Below are 19,918 nucleotides of genomic sequence, written 5' to 3'. Positions count from 1 at the left end.
AGGTGGTGGTGAGCTGTCCTCTTGAACTGCTGCAGTTCATGTCATGTAGATACTCCCACAGTGCTGTTTCGAAAAGAATTCCAGACTTTCGACTCGGCGACAATGAGGAAATGGTGGTATACTTCTGAGGCTAGGTGCTGCATGGCTTGAAGGGGAACTTATGGCTTATCGTGTTCCCAAGCATTTCCTGCCTCTATCCTTCTAGGTGGAAGAGGTCGCTGATTTGGGAGATGCTGTTGAAGGAGGCTGTTGAGTTTATGCAGTGCATCTTGTCATTGGTACACACAGTTATCACTGTGCATTGGTGGTGAAGGGAGTGAATGTTTATTAAAAGCGAAGTGCATATCTCAAAACTATCAGTTCCGAAGAAGAGTCATTGAGCTCGAAACACTGATTCTGTTTCTCTCCCCACTAATGCTGCCCAACTTGCTGAGTTTCTCCAGCACTTGTATTTTTCTTTTGGATTTTCAGCATCTTCAGTATTTTGCTTTTACATGAAATTATCAGATTGCTGGTCAAGTCCATCTGATTCACTCACAGCTTTCAGGAAAATGTGTCTGCCCCGCTTTTTTGGTCTGGTCTATATAAAAACTCCAGATGCACAGAATGTTTGTGACTTTTAACTTACTTCTGAAATGATATTGCAAGCCACACAAGCTCCAACATTGAAGTCAGTAAGGAACATAACTAACCCATTTCCATCACATTAAAAGGACAGAAGTTGTTCCAGGAATCACAGGAGTCTCAAACAATTAGGTTTCTCTTCAAAGTTGTTTTATTATTTGTGAAGTATTTGAACACCATTATGTAGATATGTATGGAAACACCTTCCCAGTGTTACCCTGGAACAGATGCAGGAAGAAACTCAGTGATCTGAACCAGCCTGCGACAGGAGCACACTCAAAATCATTGTCATGATTTGGAGGTGTGGATGTTCAGGACTGGGGTGGACAAAGAAGTCACGAAACCAGGCTCTCGTCCAACAGGTATAATTGAAATCACAAGCTTTCGGAGCGCTGCTCCTTCAACAGCTGAAGTGGAGGGAAGTGCACCTTGCACTTCACCTGACGAAGGAGAAGTGCTCCAACTGGCATTGTCAACAAAGCACTTCACCAGTGCATTGGAACAGCATCAGGGAAATGTGTATGTCATATACTTCATGCATCCAAAATTGTCATACTGTTCAATGGGCCCTCCTGCAGACACTTAGAAAGTCTACCACTGCTTTCATGAGATTCCTACACCAATTGGATGTTCAGTGAGGGATAATTCTACCTATTTGAAATAGACACAGACTACATTTGTGCAGTTGGTAAATGCACCCCCAGGAAGGCTTGCCATGCTTGCAAAGCCCCCAGGATCTCGTACTTCTGCTTCACTCATAAGGAAAAAAAATCAAGTGCTTGGAATTGTCTCGAAGGGGATCTATAACTTTGACTTATGCTGGACATTATGTCATCCATTGCAGGCTGGAAAGATCCCAAGACAAATGAATTCAGGGCCATAATGACTTGAAAGGCAAGGAACATCATGTACAACAGGGAGCACAAGATGCATAACTCTGGGGCCCATACCAGGGCTCAAGGCTCATTTGAAAGCCATGGAGCCATGCTTTTGTTTTTAAAAAAATGAGAACACGGTTGTTGTGCAGTTACATGGAGAGAGGTTTCCTCCACAGAATACAGGACAAATCCCAGAGACACTCTGAACAAGTATGAGCCTTGTGTCCAGAAAAAGATATCTGCAGTAGCTTCAGGTCAGAGGGGAGACAGCTCCAGAACAGGGCAGCGGTGTGAGCTGTCAGGACTGTGACTGGGACAAAGTCAGGGAGTGAACAGCATGTATATGCGAGGAAGAGGATTGAAAGTGGATGTTTAGAGCAGGGATAAGGAAGAAAAATAAGCACCTTAAGCCATAGCTTCTCTTCGAGGCCCAGAACTTGAATTTTGTCTTGTAGCAAGTGACGAGCTCTGGTACAGAATAGCATCCTCATACATTTCCTTATAATACTGCAGTTAAGATGTTTCGTCCAAACTACTCTCCCCACATCTCACCTCAGTATTGTTGATATTTTGCATGTAAAAAAAAATCAAGGATATATTTCCCTCCCCTCCCCTATCAGCGTTCCGGGAAGACCACTCCCTCCACGACTCCCTCGTCAGGTCCACACCCCCCACCAACCCAACCTCCACTCCCGGCACCTTCCCCTGCAACCGCAAGAAATGCAAAACTTGCACCCACACCTCTCCCCTCACTTCCCTCCAAGGCCCCAAGGAATCCTTCCATATCCGTCACAAATTCACCTGCACCTCCACACACATCATTTACTGCATCCGCTGCACCCGATATGGCCTCCTCCACATTGGGGAGACAAGCCGCCTACTTGCGGAACGTTTCAGAGAACACCTCTGGGATATCCGCACCAACCAACCCAACCGCCCTGTGACTGAACACTTTAACTCCCCCTCCCACTCTGCCAAGGACATACAGGTCCTTGGCCTCCTCTATCGCCAGACCATGGCAACATGACGCCTGGAGGAAGAGCGCCTCATCTTCCGCTCTGAACCCTCCAGCCACAAGGGATGAATGCAGATTTCTCCAGCTTCCTCATTTCCCCTCCCCCCACCTTATCTCATTCCCAACCCCTGGACTCAGCACCACCTTCTTGACCTGCAGTCTTCTTCCCGACCTCTCCGTCCCCACCCCCTCTCCGGCCTATCACCCTCACCTTAACCTCCTTCCACCTATCGCATTCCCAACGCCCCTCCCCCAAGTCCCTCCTCCCTGCCTTTTATCTTAGCCTGCTTTCCACACCCTCCTCATTCCTGAAGAAGGGCTTATGCCCGAAACGTTGATTCTCCTGCTCCTTGGATGCTGCCTGAGCTGCTGCACTTTTCCAGCAACACATTTTTCAGCTCTGGTCTCCAGCATCTGCAGTCCTCACTTTCTCCTGAAAAATATATCCCCAAGTTGACATTTCAAATGGTGGTGGTCAAAAGGCAGGATTCTTTTCTAAACAAGCAGTATATAAAAACAGTCTCAAAGCTCAGCAACTGAGGTTTCTCTTGGGCTTGTCACCCTGCCAGCCTTTGGATGTTCCTCTGCTGCCACCTGGACTTGGTCCTGCCTGGTGCTGTGTGTGCTCCAAACAGTGTTTCATTCTGCAAGGCTGATTCAGAATTCCCAGTGTGGGTATTCTTGTGCTGGTGCTTGCTGCAGGTGCAGGGAGTGTCTGTGTGAGCCACACAATCATTCCTCTGAGCATACAGGTATGGCGGCTCTTCAGGGAGAAGGATGGAAACACAAGAAGAAAAAGCGCCAGTATCATCAACACACCAGCATTCAACATGGGATTCAGCGATACCCGCCATACAGAGGGACAGTGCCATGTCCTAAGTAACCTTGTTTTCTGAAGGGCAGTTCTCGCAGCATGGATGGCCGTGCTCTGTCCTCGCCCCTGCCCCTGTTTAGGCATGTCAGTCCAAGGCTCATGATTGAACTTGGCCTCTGCCAACTTTGTTCACTGAGTGTGGTGTTCCATTCAAGGCCACCTCATCAGCAATTACATTCAGAATGCTGCCAAGGACAGAGTCCACCAAAAGTTTTAAGTAGAAAATAACTTTACAGCGCTGTACACTGGCTGCTAATTTCTCTAGGATACAGCATGACTCCATCTTCAGAGGGGTGCAGTCTCCAGGAGAGATCAAGGGTCCAGCTCCCTGACTAATGATCCTGAGGGGTCAGTTAGTCAACCTGAGAGAGAGTGGGATGGTGATGCTGCACTCCTCAGTGCTGCTTGTACATTGGTTGAATGGAAAGCTGGCATGGTTACTTGTATCCACAGCCATGATATTGCCAGCAAATGATAGATTGGATATCTAGTCAGGCCGCCCAATCTCTCAGGATTTTTTCAGCTCTAAGTGTTTCCTTTTTCTCTGTGAAAATTATTTCAGAAAAACCAAGAAAGTTTGCCTGTGACAGTGAGTGGGAGAGAGAGAGATCCTCCTCTTACATCGAACTCATGTTTCTGCAATTCTCATCCAACTCCTGATTACCTTTCATATGCACCTTAATTTCTGCTTGGCTATATTGTCCTTTGCTCAAGCATTGACTTCAGCTGTACCTGCTCCCATAAGTGCACAAGTCACCACCTCTTTGTGTCCTAGGGTCTCACTGTCACTTAATGGTGACATATTCTGCAAAGCATGATCTCAGTTTAAACACTTATAACTCTTTGTCACCAGCTTTTATCCAGCTGCAGGTCAATCCACAGATCCTGGGTTAATCTAAAACTCTGTTAATAAAATGTCATTGAAGCCAAGGCCACCTATTTCTGTTATCTGCCAATTTTCCTGCTTTCACCTCCAAGCCCACAAATTTTCTGTCTGCCTATTTTGGCTGAAATTAGTTGTTGGAAAGGAGGGAGTTAAGATTGTCCCTGCAGTAAAATCTTTAAAGCACAAAGTTCAAAGTTGTGAAGGGATTTAACAGACGAGGTGAAGAGAAAATGTTTCCAATTCCATCAAAACTACAGAGCTGACAGTATCAGACAGTCATTAATAAGGGACCCAATGAGGAATTCAGGAGAAACTTCTTCACTCAGAGACAGTGGTTAGAATTTGACACTTTCCACCAAAGGAACATGGATGCTTTGAAAGGAAAGTTCAATCTGAACACAAGGGGGAATGGAAAGAAGGATATGTTAATAGGGTTCAGTGAAGAGAAGTTGGAGGAAACTCATGGGAACCATAAACATCAGTTGATGTTGAACCAACTAGGCCACAAGCATCTCGTTTCTGTTTTTCTGAGATGTAAAGTTTTTTTTTCTTCATGTCACACAGCAATCACCACTGTTTTCCCATATCCTTCGGTATCGATGTCCTTGTTTTGAGATGTTCGCATGTCTTTACTCGCTCTCCCTCTGTAAATCTAACCTTGTACCCTTCACCACTTACTGTCTGATTGTGGGTGGGAAGTCAATTTTTCATTGCTCTCTGCAATTCTGTCTCAGGAGTTTTTTGTGTTGTTACCCCTAAAAATGAAATCCAATTCAACTATGCCTTCACTTCTCTCTCTCTCTTCAAACAGCCTTCCATCGCCTATCAGACTCCTTGTTCACAGCACTCTGAACTGTTTCTGCTGTCAGGAATGTTGTGCATAACTGTTGATTGTTTGCCAAGGGGAATTCATTTGTTACTAATTGTCTACAAATGGCACTTAACCATCTTAACCTTCTCACTTTTCACAATGTCCAATGTTCATCAGTCTGTGGGCAACTTCACTGGTGATGGAATTGTTCTGTTTGATGTGGAATATCCACTACTGGTGACTCGCTGATTAACATTCATCTGCCTTTCTGAGGAGCTTGCTTTCCACTGACTACAGTAATAGTCTGATCATGCATCCTGGCAGGGATGTTAACCACGTCTATTGAGATTACTACACTCCTCCAGATTGTTTGCAAGCCCAGTTGCAACTCCCACTGGCTTTCCTAATCCCGATAGTTTATCTCGTTCTCAAGCATCCCACCTCCTGCAACCATACTTCCTACAGAAATAAACAAGTCTCACACTTTTGTTTTTGGCATTCCTGTGTTATCTTTAGATACCCACACCACTATTTCACTTTGCAACAGCTGCTCCAATTGGGAACTTGTTTGTAATTCAGCAGCAATGAAAGAAAAATATAAGTCGACATTGACTCTGGACACAATTTGTTTCACCTCCTTTGTTTATTCTCTCCATTTTGGATATTACTCACAGTTTATAATTTATTCAAGTGATGTGGGCATTACTGACCAGACCAGCATTTGTGGTGAGTCATGAAGTAGTAGAGTTTTCTCGGGAAAAGAAAAGAGATCCTTCAGCCTATTATGTCTGCACCTGTCATGTAGTATCCATCTGTTTGATTTCCATTTTCCAGCACTTATCCGTCGCCTTATTGCCCAGTCTCAACTGCCCTTCAGGTAAAAGTGGTGCTGAGCTGCCTTCTTAAATACAACTGACTAATTTCCCGGGGGGACTAAAGTGAAACAGAGGAAGTGCTGGAAATATTTAACAGGTCTGGCAATATCCATGGTGAAAGAAACAGAGTTAACAGGCAGGAATTTCACTGCTTGCTTCAGCACCCTGTTATTAGTTTTGCTGGTGGTCAGAAATGTACACAGGACTGAATTTGATGGCCAAAACAGTGGCTCCATACAATGGTTGGAGAGCAGAGGGCAACCATGCCTTGGCCATTTTCAGAACCCCTACAGAACCCCTGCATGGCCATCAGCTGATAAATGTTTCACAATTTGCTCCCCAAATGTTGAAATGGACACTCAAAAACTTTGGCTGTTGAATAGTTCATCAACCTCACTAACATTTTCCAACCTGACTTTAAGTTCACCTGGACCATCTTGGACATGTCCCTCCCCTGCCTGGACCTTTCCGTCTCCATCTCTGGTGACCAACTCAACGCAGACATAGATTTCAAACCTATCATCTCCCACAGCTGTCTAGACTACACCTCCTCCCACGATCCCTTACTCCCATTTCCTCCACTTCACTGTATCTGTCCCCAGGAGGAGCAATTCTACTCCCAGACATCCCAGGTGGCCTCCAACTTCAAGGACCGCAATTTCCCCTCACATGTGATCAACAATGTCCTCCAGTGCACCTCCTCCACACCCGCACCTCAGCCTTGTACCCTACCCCTCCGAACTGCAAAAGGGATAGGTCCTCACCTTCTACCTCACGAATATCCAGATACAGCGCATTATCCTCCACCATTTGTGTCACCTACAATCAGACTGGACCACCAGCAACATATTTCCCTCCCTTCCTCTATCAGTATTCCAGACAGTCCAGTCCTTTCACAACTCCCTCGTTAGGTCCACGCATCCCCACCCAACCCACCCTCCACACCCGGCACCTTCTCTTGCCACCATAAGAAGTGTAAAACCTGCGCCCACAACTCCCCCATCACCTCCGTCCAAGGCTGCAAAGAATCCTTCCACATCCAGCAGAGATTTTCCTGCATCTCCGCACGTGTCATCTGCTGTGTCTGTTGCTCTTGGTGTGGTCTCCTCTACATCGGTCAGACAGGTCACCAACTCACGGAGCGTTTCAGGGAAATCTCTGGGACACGTGCCAACCAACCCCACTGCCCTGTGGCCGATCACTTCAACTTCCCCTCCCATCAAGGACATGTAGGTCCTGGGCTGCCTCCACTGCCAAATCCAAACCACCCAACAACCGGAGGAAGAACGCCTCGACTTCTGCATTGGGACTTCCAACCCCATAGCATCAACATCCATTTCACCAGTTTTCTCATCTCCCCCTCCAACCTGGCATAACCCTCTTGACCTGTCCTACCTGTCCAGCTTCCTTCCCACCTATCCATTCCACCCTCTCCAGCACCCTATCACATTCACCTATCTGCATCCATTTATCGCCATCCCAGCTACCTTCCCCCCAGCCCCAACCCAACCCTCATCCTCCTATTTATCTCTCAGCCCCCTTCCCCCAACACATTCCTGATGAAGGGGCTTATGTCCAAAACACCGACTCGTCTGCTTCTCGGATGTTGCCTGACCGGCTGTGCTTTTCCAGTGCCACACTTTTCGACTCTGGTCTCCTGCATCTGCAGTTCCCGCTTTGTCCTTGCCGAAGACTTTCAGAGATTTACGAATGTTTCATCATGGATCTGTGGTTGAGCACAAGCATCAGTTTCCACCTTTCCCTTATGAGCCCTTTCTCTGTGCAAAAGCCAACACCTCAGGCGGGGAAGAACTCAGCTTTTATTCTTTGTTCAATAAATTAAGGAAAAGAAAAAAAACACTGACTAAGAGAAGTGGAACGAACTAAAAACAAAAAGGGGGAAATCCAAATGAAAACATCACGGGAGGGAGATTACCTGCTCTCAATCCAGTCTGGAGCTGTTCTGGTTGATCCTTCAAGGGACCAGCGTTTCTACCACTGACAACAACTGCCTGATGAAAGGGCTTATATGTCTTTCAGGGCTGAGGTCTGACCTCCAAAAGCTGCTGGCCAACTATGGGGATGGAGGCTGCTTTCTGAGACCAGTTAGACAGCCCCCAACAAGAGAGAGTTGGTTCTGGGGAGTGTTTTTGAGGGATGGGGGTCTGGTCAGATGACACTCCCTTTCCCTGAAACCACAGGGTGGTCACCAGCTTTTACTGATGACCTCCAGATGCTCCTGTCACTAATGCAAAGCCAACAGCAGTGGGATGAGATCCCTCTTGACCATTAAATGATCTCTGCATAGGAAGGCCAACGTCAGCCTTCCCTGCTTAAGCCAGTTTCCCTAACTGGGTAAAAACAATGACTGCAGATGCTGGAAACCAGATTCTGGATTAGCTGTGCTCTTCCAGTTTCCCTAACTCCCAGCCGTCTCCTGGGTAATGGAATTAAATACTCCACCCTCTGTGAAAAACACTGTCTCAATGTGATTTTCCTCAGGGCAGCCGTTTAACAAACGTAAGACAAAGAAGTTAATTGATTAGTGTTTCAAAACTGGAGATCTCGCCCAGTAACTCCACTCCAGTACCACCTGAAAGCAGCACCAGGATGCCGTGACAGGTGAGTGAGCAAAAGGACATTTAAAATCAGACTCACCATCTCTCCAACCATGAAAAGGTGGCCTTTGCAGCTGATCATCGCTGTGAAATGGGGACCTTCTCGAGGGAGTGGTTTGTGGCAGCTGCTATACCTCAAAGCTGGGGCTGTCAGCCAACCCACAGTGCTGGCCCAAATGGTTGGATAATTTGATAAATGTCCCATCAATCATGCCTGGAGTCTACACTGGGATTGATCTTAAACACATCATTGATATTCTGTAACTAACCTGCACACACTGCATTGTGTTGAAAAATATTCTTGGCTTCATTGGGAAATCTTGCCATCATTTTGACATGGGCTTGTGTCTACTATGCTTCGTGCAGACTCTGTTCAAAGAAACTCTTTGCTGGTTAAATAAGCTCTATTTGCAGTGTCCTGTATGTGTCCCTCTTGCCTCCAGCTCATTGATATTAGTGGTATCAGTCGTCACAGGGAATGAATTAATTTGGATTGTCTCAATCCAGAAAGGGTTCTTGTGGTGCAGTGAGAGCAAATCTACCTCTGAGACCAAGACATCTGGGCATCAAGTCCCACATGCTTGAGAGGTGTGTCATACCATCTGAGAATGGTGATTAAAATAACTAGAATCATAGTGTATTTTAATGCGTGTGAAGAATTGAACCGCTGCCGGGGCAACAAATTCTGACCAGATAAAAGAGTCAATAACCTTACTCTGAAAACTCAAAGGCACGTCTGGATTTGGTTAAACATCTAATGCTTGTCTAATTGCAAATGTTACTTTTGAAGTTGCAGTGAAACCGGACATGAGTTGGATGAAGAATGCACTTTAAAATCCGAGTAGGATTGAGTAGGAAAGGATCAGCTGATTGAGAAAGACCACACAATCATCCATACCAGGAGTCATAATTGAACACCCTTTGATTCTGAACTCTCAGCAGCCAGGGGAGAAGAAAAATATAAATTCCAAACTCAGTTCAGGAAGCGCAAATTGGAACATTCTTCAGTAAGCTCATACTTGTATTACCTAGCATGTTGTCATTATGTTATTCATAAAGAGCTGGGATCAAATTTATCCTGGGATGCCACACTCACTGCTGAGTAATGATGTACTCATTCCTTTTTATTCATTTGTTGGACACAGGTGTCACTGGGTGGGCCCGGCATAGATTGCCTGTCTCTCGTTTCCCCTTGAGAAAGTGGTGGTGAGATGCCTTCTTTAACCACTGCAGTCCATGTGATGCAGGATGACCCACAAACCCACTCGGGAGAGAGTTCCAGGATTTCAACGCAACAACACTGAAGGGACAGCAGAATGTTAACATGTCAGGATGTGTATTTCTGATGTCCAGCGTCTACAGTTCTTTTTTTTTTTGTTTGGTGAGTGGCTTGAAGAGGATCTTGCATGAATGGTGTTCCCACGTATCTGCTACCTTGTACTAGATGGAAGTGATTGTAGGTTTGGAAGGTACTGTCAAAGGATCTTTGGTGAATTTCTGCTGTGCATCTTGTCAATAGTACACACTGTGTGTCAATAGTGGTGAGAGTGGATGTTTGTGGATGTGTTGCCAATCAAACTTTATGCTGGATGGTTTCAAGCTTCTCAAGTGTTGTTGGAGCTGTACCCATCCAGGCAAGGGAAAGTATTCCAGCACACTCCTGATTTGTACCTCGTAGATGGTGGACAGACTTTGGGGAGTCAGGAGATGAGTTACTCATTCCAAGCCACATGGTGAAGCTGCACGACTTTGGTGCACAGCAGGGAGCGATTCATCTTATAGCATGTATTGGCCAAGTCCAAATGTAATCCTCGTGCTCTGTTCTTGTCTCTTGGCCCTGTGTTTTCCTCTGCTTGAATAACTAAATAACTTGCATTTACATTGTGATTTTCATGCCCTCAGGATTGCCAAGTGGGTTTACAGCAGTTGGGGGTCGGAACCCCAATGGGCCTGCTTAGTCTTTGAGGTGTGAGCGCTGGAGGCAACAATGAATGTCTCGGAGCTCTGCTGCTCAGTGTCACCCCCTCAGCCCTCACTGCTCTCATGGGTTCTTTCTCTCTCCCCCAGCCACACCCTCAGAGATTTCACAGTGGAGTTGTGACAAGTTTAAAATTTCACAGTGGGGTTGCACAGAGGGAAAAAAAATTTGGAAAGCACCTTCCAATCAGTGAGTGACCCCTGAAATGCAATTTCACTCAACACTGCAGTCAGCTTTCACAATGAGAGAGCAAGGAAACAAATGGCCAATTATATTTGCTTTGGGCTGATTGCCTGGGATGTAACTGTTGGTCGGGGGAAAGAAATGAAACATTCCACGTTCTTCTCCAAAATGTGCCATGGGACTTTGTGCATCCACTGGGTCTGTTCACCATTTGGCCTCATATTGCATTGCCATAACCGAAGAGTCAGCATGGATACTCACTGCAAGTCCTGGGGTGAAATATGTGGCATTCTGACTGCAACCCATTCATGGTGTGAGCGAACAAAGGCTGATATTTTCTTTAAAGGCCGTCTGCGTCGTTGGTTTCTTGTGGCGAAGGATCTTACAGGTTAAAATTTCTGCCTCAATACAATTTCCTCTGTAAGCCCACTGATAGTGAAGGAAAAGGTTCATGCCCCAGCCTGATAGTGTAGCCGCTGGGCTTTCTATCTCATTGGCAGAGAACAGTTACCAAAAACCTGAAGAGATGAAAATGTAGGTCAAACAACTTTTCCAATCTGGCACTCTTCTGGAAAATTCAGTTTTGTTTTCAAACTAAATTAGGGAGAGTGCACAATTGATGACCTTGGTTGGGTGAGAAATCACTCATTTATAACGTGATTTTCGACCAGGGCTCTCCTGCACATTCTATGTGGTCACCAGCACCACCAACATATCTCTACTTTCACTCTCTCACACATCTTGAATGTTCCATGCCCTCCTTTCTGGGTTCCTTTTGCTTATTCATGGAAATTAATTCTCATTAAAGATTGTATCAACTGTAACAAACACTACATTGGACAAACATGCAGATAACTAGCCACCAGAATAAATGAACACCAACTAGCCACAAAACGACATGACCCTCTCTCACTCGTATCCTTACATACAGATAAGGAAGGACACCACTTCGACTGGGACAAACCATCCATCCAAGGACGAGCCAAACAGAGACATGCTCGAGAATTCCTAGAAGCATGACGTTCCAACCGGAACTCTATCAACAAACATATTGACTTGGACCCCATTTACCACCCCCTGAGAAAAATAACAGGAAATGACATCACCATAGGAATGACGTCACCACAGGAAATGACATCATCAACCCAAAGTAGCCCAAACGTAAAAATAGAAAGCAGGAAACATTAGCAGTTCTTTGTCTGGAGGCTCACTGAAGATGCTACCTAGTACGGTGACAAAACGTCTGAAAATGAACCTTCCAGCTCATTGTAGGGCAAACCTACATCCAGAACTGCATCAGCTGGCAAACTCAGACAGAGCACAAAAGGTTGCTGGAAACCTGAACATAAATTCTATATCCGGTTGATGGCAGGGATTACGGTGAATGATGAAGGTGCTTTGTTTGAGTGAGTTGCCGATGAGCCTCAGAGACTGCCAGACTGAATTAGAGTGGAGACCAGGCTCTGAATGCATTAAGAAGAGCCAAGTGATGCTCAGGTCCCTTTTTCCTGCTTACTCCTGGCCTCCCCACCCATCACACACCACCAAAAGGTTGCTGCATCCAACTGAGCCCCAATTGAGAAGGCACTTCTCCATCCGGGTCCTTGGACTCCAGTTCTGGGATTTCTGCACCAGAAGCATTTCCAAATTGTACTGTACTCTCAATGTTCAACAGACCAGGAACTGCATTCCCATTTTGTTTCCCAGTCTAAGAGCAGCCCTCCATTCTCCCAGAATCTGGAATCTCTTTTCTCTATGATCCTGAATCGCCTGCATCAAATATTGAATCGAAATAGAATCCCTCACCTTGTGTTTTCTGAACTATCTCACCCCCAAATTTGATCTAAGACCCTGAAACCTCCTCAGAGCACTGCTAGTTTCTTGATCCCCCTCTTCCATTAGTGTCAAAGTCAAGGCTGCCCCAGTGCTGATACATCAATCCCCCGATCATGTGAATGAACATATTAAACTTTACTCTGAAGAAGCAATAAAACATTTTCAGCAACACCAGAGGAGTTTGTTTTGAATTTGGAACAATTCTTAACCTCACAGGGCCTTTTTAAAATTATAAACAGTCAAAAGGATTGGAGTCAGATTGGCAACACCCCTATGAGAACTTGAAACTGTCCAATATGATTGGAAATCTGCCAAATCTTAGACAAACGTCCAATTCATAAACCCCTCTTCGAATGCATAAAAGGCCAGCCTGAAACTATTTCATCTACTGCAGAAATGACGATTCACTCTCGTGAAATCAAATCTTTTCAGTCACCATAGAATGCCATCGATCAGCTAAAATCAAAGGCAGAATATCAGTCCAGGGTTGGTGTGTTCCTAATTTATTTGCGTATTGTCCAGAAAGCTGTTCTGTGTTTGTATCATTGGTGACTCATGAGTTTCTCCCACTTGTGGAAGAATGTCTAGTGCAAACTGCTAAGGGTCGCACAACTGCCCAAATTTGATTTTATATAAAGGGAAAAATATTAATTGGATTAAAAAGAACTATGTTCCATCTTGTTCTGATCCATGTGACTCTGGGACTCATCAGAGTCTTAATTGAGTCTGATGCAATTTAATTTCCTCGCCCTGGTTAGCAGATGTTATAACCCAGTCTGGTGTCCACCCTAGCCCACAATATGAGTCAATCCTCACAAGCATACCAAAATCAATTTTAATAGTCTTGGTAAGTGGAAGTATCTAAGGTGCTGGCACTCCTTGTTAATGCTAAATAGTACTGAAACTTGAACAAAAACAGGCAAGCACCATGGTATGAAACCATTTAAACACAAGGTAATTGTAAAGTCAAGGAGCTGAGAGATCAGATTCCAGGCGATGGGGAAAGAGAGTACATTGTAAAGACATATATAACCGTAAGAAATAGGAACAGGAGGAGGCCATTTGATCCCTCAAGTCTGTTCTGCCATTCGATAGGATCATGACTGACCCGACATTGCTCACGTCCACTTTCCTGCACTTAGGTCATAACCCTTGATTCTCCTATTGATCAAGAATAGACACAAGACTCTGCCCCCACACCTCCCTGTGGTAAGGAGTTCCAAGGACTCTCAGCCCTCTGAGAGAAGAGGTGCCACCTCATCTCAGTCTGAAATTGGCACACCTCTATTTAGCAACCATGCTGTCTGATCTTTGGCTCTCCCAGCATGGAAACATCCTCTCAGCATTTACCCTGTCAACCCTTTTAAGATTCCTGTATATTTCAGTGAGATCACCTCTCATTCTTCTAAGCCCCAGTGAGGCAAGTCCCAACCTATTTAACCTTTGCTCATTAGACAATCCCTTCAGACTGAAGGCCTGAAGTTAAAAGTAGTTAAAGTGTAGAATTAGTTAACACTAGCTAAAGGGTAGAAGCAGTTAAAGGGTTAAAGAACGCAGGCATGATGCATGCTCCCTCATTGACAGAGCAGCGGGGAAGCCTGCTGTACCATGGAAGCATTTCAAAACAGGTAGACCAGCAGCACAAAGAACCACTTCAAGGCGGTCAGTGGGCTAGGACCATCCTGTGGACCAAGCGGACTTCTGGGGCGCAAGGTGCCAAAATGGCACCGGACATGTAAACGGGGTGGGCTTCCTCTGTGATTGTGCTGGCACGTCACCAAGGGAATAAAAAGCAATGGTACTACTTTATTTGGAGAGAGACAGTGCTGCCAGACTTGCTGTTCAGGGTCAACGCACTGTGCTCCCAAAAGCTTTTGTACAATAAATGGTACTTTGACACACCTTAACTCAAGTTTATGTTTCTTTTCATGCAACAATACAAGGGACAATCCTCGTGAATCTTCTCTGAATTGCCTCCAATCAAATTTATCTTTCTGTAAATAGAGGGACCAAAACTGCTCACGGTACTCCAGATGTGGTCTCAGCAGCACCTTGTATAGCTGCATTAATGTTTTCCTGCTCTTATACTGCTAAGCTCTTGAAATAAAAGCCAACATTTCATTACCCTTCCTGATTACCTGCTGCAGTTCTGTGCCAGCTTTCTGTGTTTCAGACACAAGCCCCCAGTCTTTTTGAGTTGCAGGTTTTTGCACTTTTTTCCTTTTAAATAATATTTTGTTTCTCTGTTCTCCCTTCTAAAATTAACAATTCACATTTTCCCACATTACACTCCATTTGCCAACTTCTTGCACACTTACGTACCCAATCAATATTTTTCTGTCGACTGTATTCCTTCACAACCTGATTTACCCCTGTTATACTGTCATGCGCAAATCTGTCTGCAGTACATTTGCTTCCTTTTCCATATTTCTGTATTTTTGATTGTGGACTGAATTTGGAAAAGCAGTTTGTTTAAAAAACAACAGTTGTAGAAGGGATTCTTACACTTTTTAAAAGTAAGTACTGAAACTCATTGTAAGTTGTGTTTACACAGCTGTTTTTTTCCAGTTGGAGAGACTGGCTGCTGACAGACTGGCACCAGAAGATGTGTGTAAGGTAACATTCAGCCAGCAACAGGTTGTTGATTCGTTTGTGGAGTAGTGACCAGTTGTAGATGATAATGGCCATCTGCCTGTCAACATATATGTGCCTGGTTTCGAGGTGTGGATGAAAGGGAAAATGGCATATCTCTCTGTCACAGAAAATACCTGAAGCCTAAATGGTAGGTTTTGACAATAAACCAGAGATTTATATGTTTTGAATGAGTCACTCTATTCCTCCTGCAAGGAGATGAAAAGTACACGGAAAAGGCATCAGAGATTAGTAAATCCTGGCAAGCAGAAAGATCATCTCGAAGAATGATGTGGACTGGGACCATTGAACTTTCTTCCCAGATTTCTTCCTACCATCCATAACATCCATTTTTTCTTTATCTGTCAATGTATGTGCAAGGGGAATTCATAAGTGAAAGAGAATTTCCACGAGTACTGTTATGTTTTCCATGGTTCATTCTTGTTGCGCTATGGCTAGAATCTATTTATTTGTTCTAAAAGGTTATTCTTGGTAAAAACAGAAACTTCATCCACATATTCTCTTCACCTGCGTCTAAACAAACAATTAAATCGGGGATCGTTTGTGCATTTTGATAAAATCTTTCACTTTTGCGACAACTCTGGGAATAGCAGCGCTTAATATCCAGTAAGCAAGCCCAGCGAGTCATGACAATATAAACATCTGAATCAGGAGTATAAGTAGGCTGTTTAGTCCTTCAATAAGGTCACAACCAGTCTGCATTTCAAATCTTATGTTCCATTTTGCAGTTTTTCAAAACGATTTGTTCATGGGATGTGGATGTTACTGGCTAGGCCAGTATTTCTCACACATCCCTAATTGCCCTTGAGAAGGTGGTGGTCATCTGCCCTCTATAACTGCTGCTAGTAGAAATGTCCACTGATGATTGCACAATATGGAGCACAATTCATGACTCCTCAGAACTCAAGCAGCTTGTGCTCATATGCAGCAATATTGTGCCACACAAAGGTCAGGCAATGGCCATCTCCAACAAAGGAGAATCCGGCCATTGTCCTTTGGCTTTCAATGGTTAGACTATCAGTAAATCCCTCACTATTCTGGGGAGCTTCATTGACCAGAAACTGAATTGGACCAGCCGTCTCAATACTGTGGCTCCAAGAACAGGTCAGAAGTTGAGAATCCTACAGGGAGAATCTCATGTCCTAATTCCCCAAAGCCTGTCTACCATCTCAGGAAGATGTACGCTCCCCACTTGCCTGGATGAGCACAGTTCCAACAACACTCAAGAAGGTGGACACCATCCAGGCCATCAGCAGTCTGCTTGATCAGCATGCCATTGTTCACTCTGTCTTTCACTGGCAGAATATATACCATCCCTAAGATGCAGTGCTGGCTTTTTTGGCAACACCTTACAAATCTACAACCGTCACCAACTTGAAGGGCATGAGCAGCAGCTGTGTGAGAGCACTCACCATCTAATCCCCTCACCATCCTGACCTGGAAATGTATTGCCATTTAGACAATAGACAATAGGTGGAGGAATAGGCCATTCTGCCCTTTGAGCCTGCACCACCATTCAATATGATCATGGCTGATCATCCTTAATCAGTATCCTGTTCCTGCCTTATCTCCATAACCCTTTATTCCACTATCCTTGAGAGCTCTATCCAATTCTTTCTTAAATGAATCCAGAAGCTGGGCCTCCACTGCCCTCTGGGGCAGAGCATTCCACACAGCCACCACTCTCTGGGTGAAGAAATTTCTCCTCATCTCTGTCCTAAATTGTCTACCCATATTTTTAAGCTGTGTCCTCTGGTTCGGCACTCACCCATCAACAGAAACATGTTTCCTGTCTCCAGCATGTCCAATCCTTTAATAATCTTATACGTCTCAATCAGATCCCCTCTCAGTCTTCTAAACTCAAGGGTATACAAGCCCAGTCGCTCCAGTCTTTCAGCTTAAGGTAGTCCCGCCATTCCAGGAAATGACCTCGTGAACCTACGCTGCACTCCCTCAATAGCCAGAATGTCTTTCCTCAAATTTGGAGACCAGAACTGCACACAGTACTCCAGGTGTGGTCTCACCAGGGCCCTGTACAGCTGCAGAAGAACCACTTTGCTTCTATACTCAATCCCTCTTGTTATGAAGGCCAGCATGCTATTAGCCTTCTTCACTACCTGCTGTACCTGCATGCTTACCTTCATTGACTGGTGTACAAGAACACCCAGATCTCTTTGTACTGCCCCTTTACCTAAATTGATTCCATTTAGGTAGTAATCTGCCTTCCTGTTCTTGCCACCAAAGTGGATAACCATACATTTATCCACATTAAACTGCATCTGCCATGCATCTGACCACTCACCTAACCTGTCCAGGTCACCCTGTAATCTCCTAACATCCTCCTCACATTTCACGCTGCCACCCAGCTTAGTATCATCAGCAAATTTGCTAATGTTATTATTAATACCATCTTCTATATCATTAATATATATTGTAAAAAGCTGTGGTCCCAGCACTGATCCCTGCGGTACCCCACTGGTCACTGCCTGCCATTCCGAAATGGAGCCGTTTATCACTACTCTTTGTTTCCTGTCAGCCAACCAACTTTCAATCCAAGTTAGTACTTTGCCCCCAATACTATGCGCCCTAATTTTGCTCACTAACCTCCTATGTGGGACTTTATCAAAAGCTTTCTGAAAGTCCAGGTACACTACATCTACTGGATCTCCCTTGTCCATCTTCAGAGTTACATCCTCAAAAAATTCCAGAAGATTAGTCAAGCATGATTTCCCCTTCATAAATCCATGATGACTCTGACCTATCCTGTTACTACTGTCCAGATGTGTCGTAATTTCATCCTTTATAATAGACTCCAGCATCTTTCCTACCACAGAGATCAGACTAACTGGTCTATAATTTCCTGCTTTCTCTCTCCCACCTTTCTTAAAAAGTGGTACATCATTAGCCACCCTCCAATCCACAGGAACTGATCCAGAATCTATCAAACTCTGGAAAATAATCACCAACGCATCTGCGATTTCTCGAGCCACCTCCTTCAGTACCCTGGGATGTAGACCATCAGGTCCTGAGGACTTATCAATCTTCAGACCTAACAGTCTCTCCAACACCAATTCCTGGCAAATATAAATTCCCTTCACTTCAGGTCCTTCAGCCACTGTTACCTCAGGGAGATTGCTTAAAGTGAACACAGATCTGAAGTACCAATTCAATTCTTCTGCCATTTCTTTGTTCCCTGTAATATATTCCCCTGTTTCTGTCTCCAAGGGCCCAATTTTAGTCTTAACCATTTTTTTTGTCTTTCACATACCTAAAAAAGCTTTTACTGTCCTCCTTTATATTTTTGGCCCATTTACCTTCGTACCTCATTTTTTCTCTGCGTATTTCCTTCCTAGTAATCCTCTGTTGTTCTTTAAAAGCTTCCCAGTCCTCCGTTTTCCCACTTATCTTTGCTATGTTATACTTTTTCTCTTTTAACTTTATATGTTCCTTAACTTCCCTCGTCAGCCACGGCCACCCATGCCTCCTCCTAGGATCTTTATTCCTTTTTGGAATGAACTGATCCTGCATCTTCTGCATTATACACAGAAATATCGGCCATTGTTCCTCCACTGTCATCCCTGCTAAGGTATTGCACCATTGAACATTGGCCAGCTCCTCCCTCATAGCTCCATAGTTCCCTTTATTCAACTGAAATATTGTCACTTACGATTGTACCCTCTCCCTCTCAAATTGCAGATTGAAGCTTATTGTATTATGGTCACCACTTCCCAATGGCTCGTTCACTTCGAGGTCCCTGATCAATTCTGGTTTGTTACACAATACCAGATCCCTGGTAGGCTCCAGCACCAGCTGTTCTAAGAATCCATCTCGGAGGCACTCCACAAAGTCTCTTTCTTGAGGTCCAATACCATCCTGATTCTCCCAGTCTACCTGCATGTTGAAATCCCCCATAACAACTGTAGTAGTATTTAGTTCGTGTTGCGAGGTCAAAAACCCAAAACTTCCTTCCAAACAGTATTGTAGATGCACCGACACGACAGGGACAGCAGCAGTTCAAGAAGAAGACAGATCACCACCACCTTTTCTCCAGCAATTAGGGGTGGACTGTTAATGCTGGTTGAGCAAGCCAATGACAGAGTATAATGAAAAGGGCAAGTGACATCATACTCTTACCATGAAAGAGTATAATCAAAAAAGGGCAAGTGACATTATCACTGGGCTGAAGGAGTTGTGAGGAATATAGGAACAGGAGTAGACCTGTTCATGGAGTCTGGCCCACCATTCAATATGATCATGGCTCATCAAAGCATTCAAAGCCTTCCTTTCAGACCTAAGCAGCATTCCCCATATTTTTTGAACTGATTCACAACTCCCCAACCAGGGGAAACATCTTACCTGCATCTCCCCTGCCTAACGATTTCAGAATATTGTATGTTTCAGCGCAATCGCTTCTTTCAAACGGTGGAGAATATAAGGCCAGTTTGTTCTATCTCTTTTCATGAGACCGTCTACCATCTCAGGAATCTTCATTCACTCCCTCTATGACAATGATATCTTTCCTGAGATAAATGTATGTCTAGCAGGTCTATAGTTCTCTGTTTTCTCGCTTGCTCTCATTTTAAGTAATAGGGGGATATTTGCCACCTTTGAACTGCAGGAATAATGATAGAATCCATAGAATTTTTGAAAGATAATCACTTATGCAGCAACTCTCACTGTACTTGAAC

At 44.6% G+C, this 19,918-nt stretch overlaps 1 protein-coding gene and 1 long non-coding RNA gene across 3 annotated transcripts in view; one reads left to right on the top strand and one right to left on the bottom strand.

The window, feature by feature from the left end:
• The window catches only part of pebp4 (phosphatidylethanolamine binding protein 4), a 553,891-nt gene that overhangs the window by 485,258 nt on the left and 48,715 nt on the right, over nt 1-19,918 (top strand). The window lies entirely within an intron of this gene.
• LOC148135686 (uncharacterized) overlaps nt 1-19,918 on the bottom strand; it is a 50,332-nt gene that overhangs the window by 4,021 nt on the left and 26,393 nt on the right. The gene's annotated exons all lie outside the window — the stretch shown is intronic.

The sequence above is a fragment of the Chiloscyllium plagiosum genome, unplaced genomic scaffold, assembly GCF_037043375.1.
Source record: "Chiloscyllium plagiosum isolate Xiang-an unplaced genomic scaffold, Cpla_swu_hap1 HiC_scaffold_48, whole genome shotgun sequence".
Taxonomy (NCBI): Eukaryota; Metazoa; Chordata; class Chondrichthyes; order Orectolobiformes; family Hemiscylliidae; genus Chiloscyllium; species Chiloscyllium plagiosum.
The sequence above is the reverse complement of the archived record's forward strand: the minus strand, read 5'-3'. Positions and strand labels throughout refer to the sequence as shown.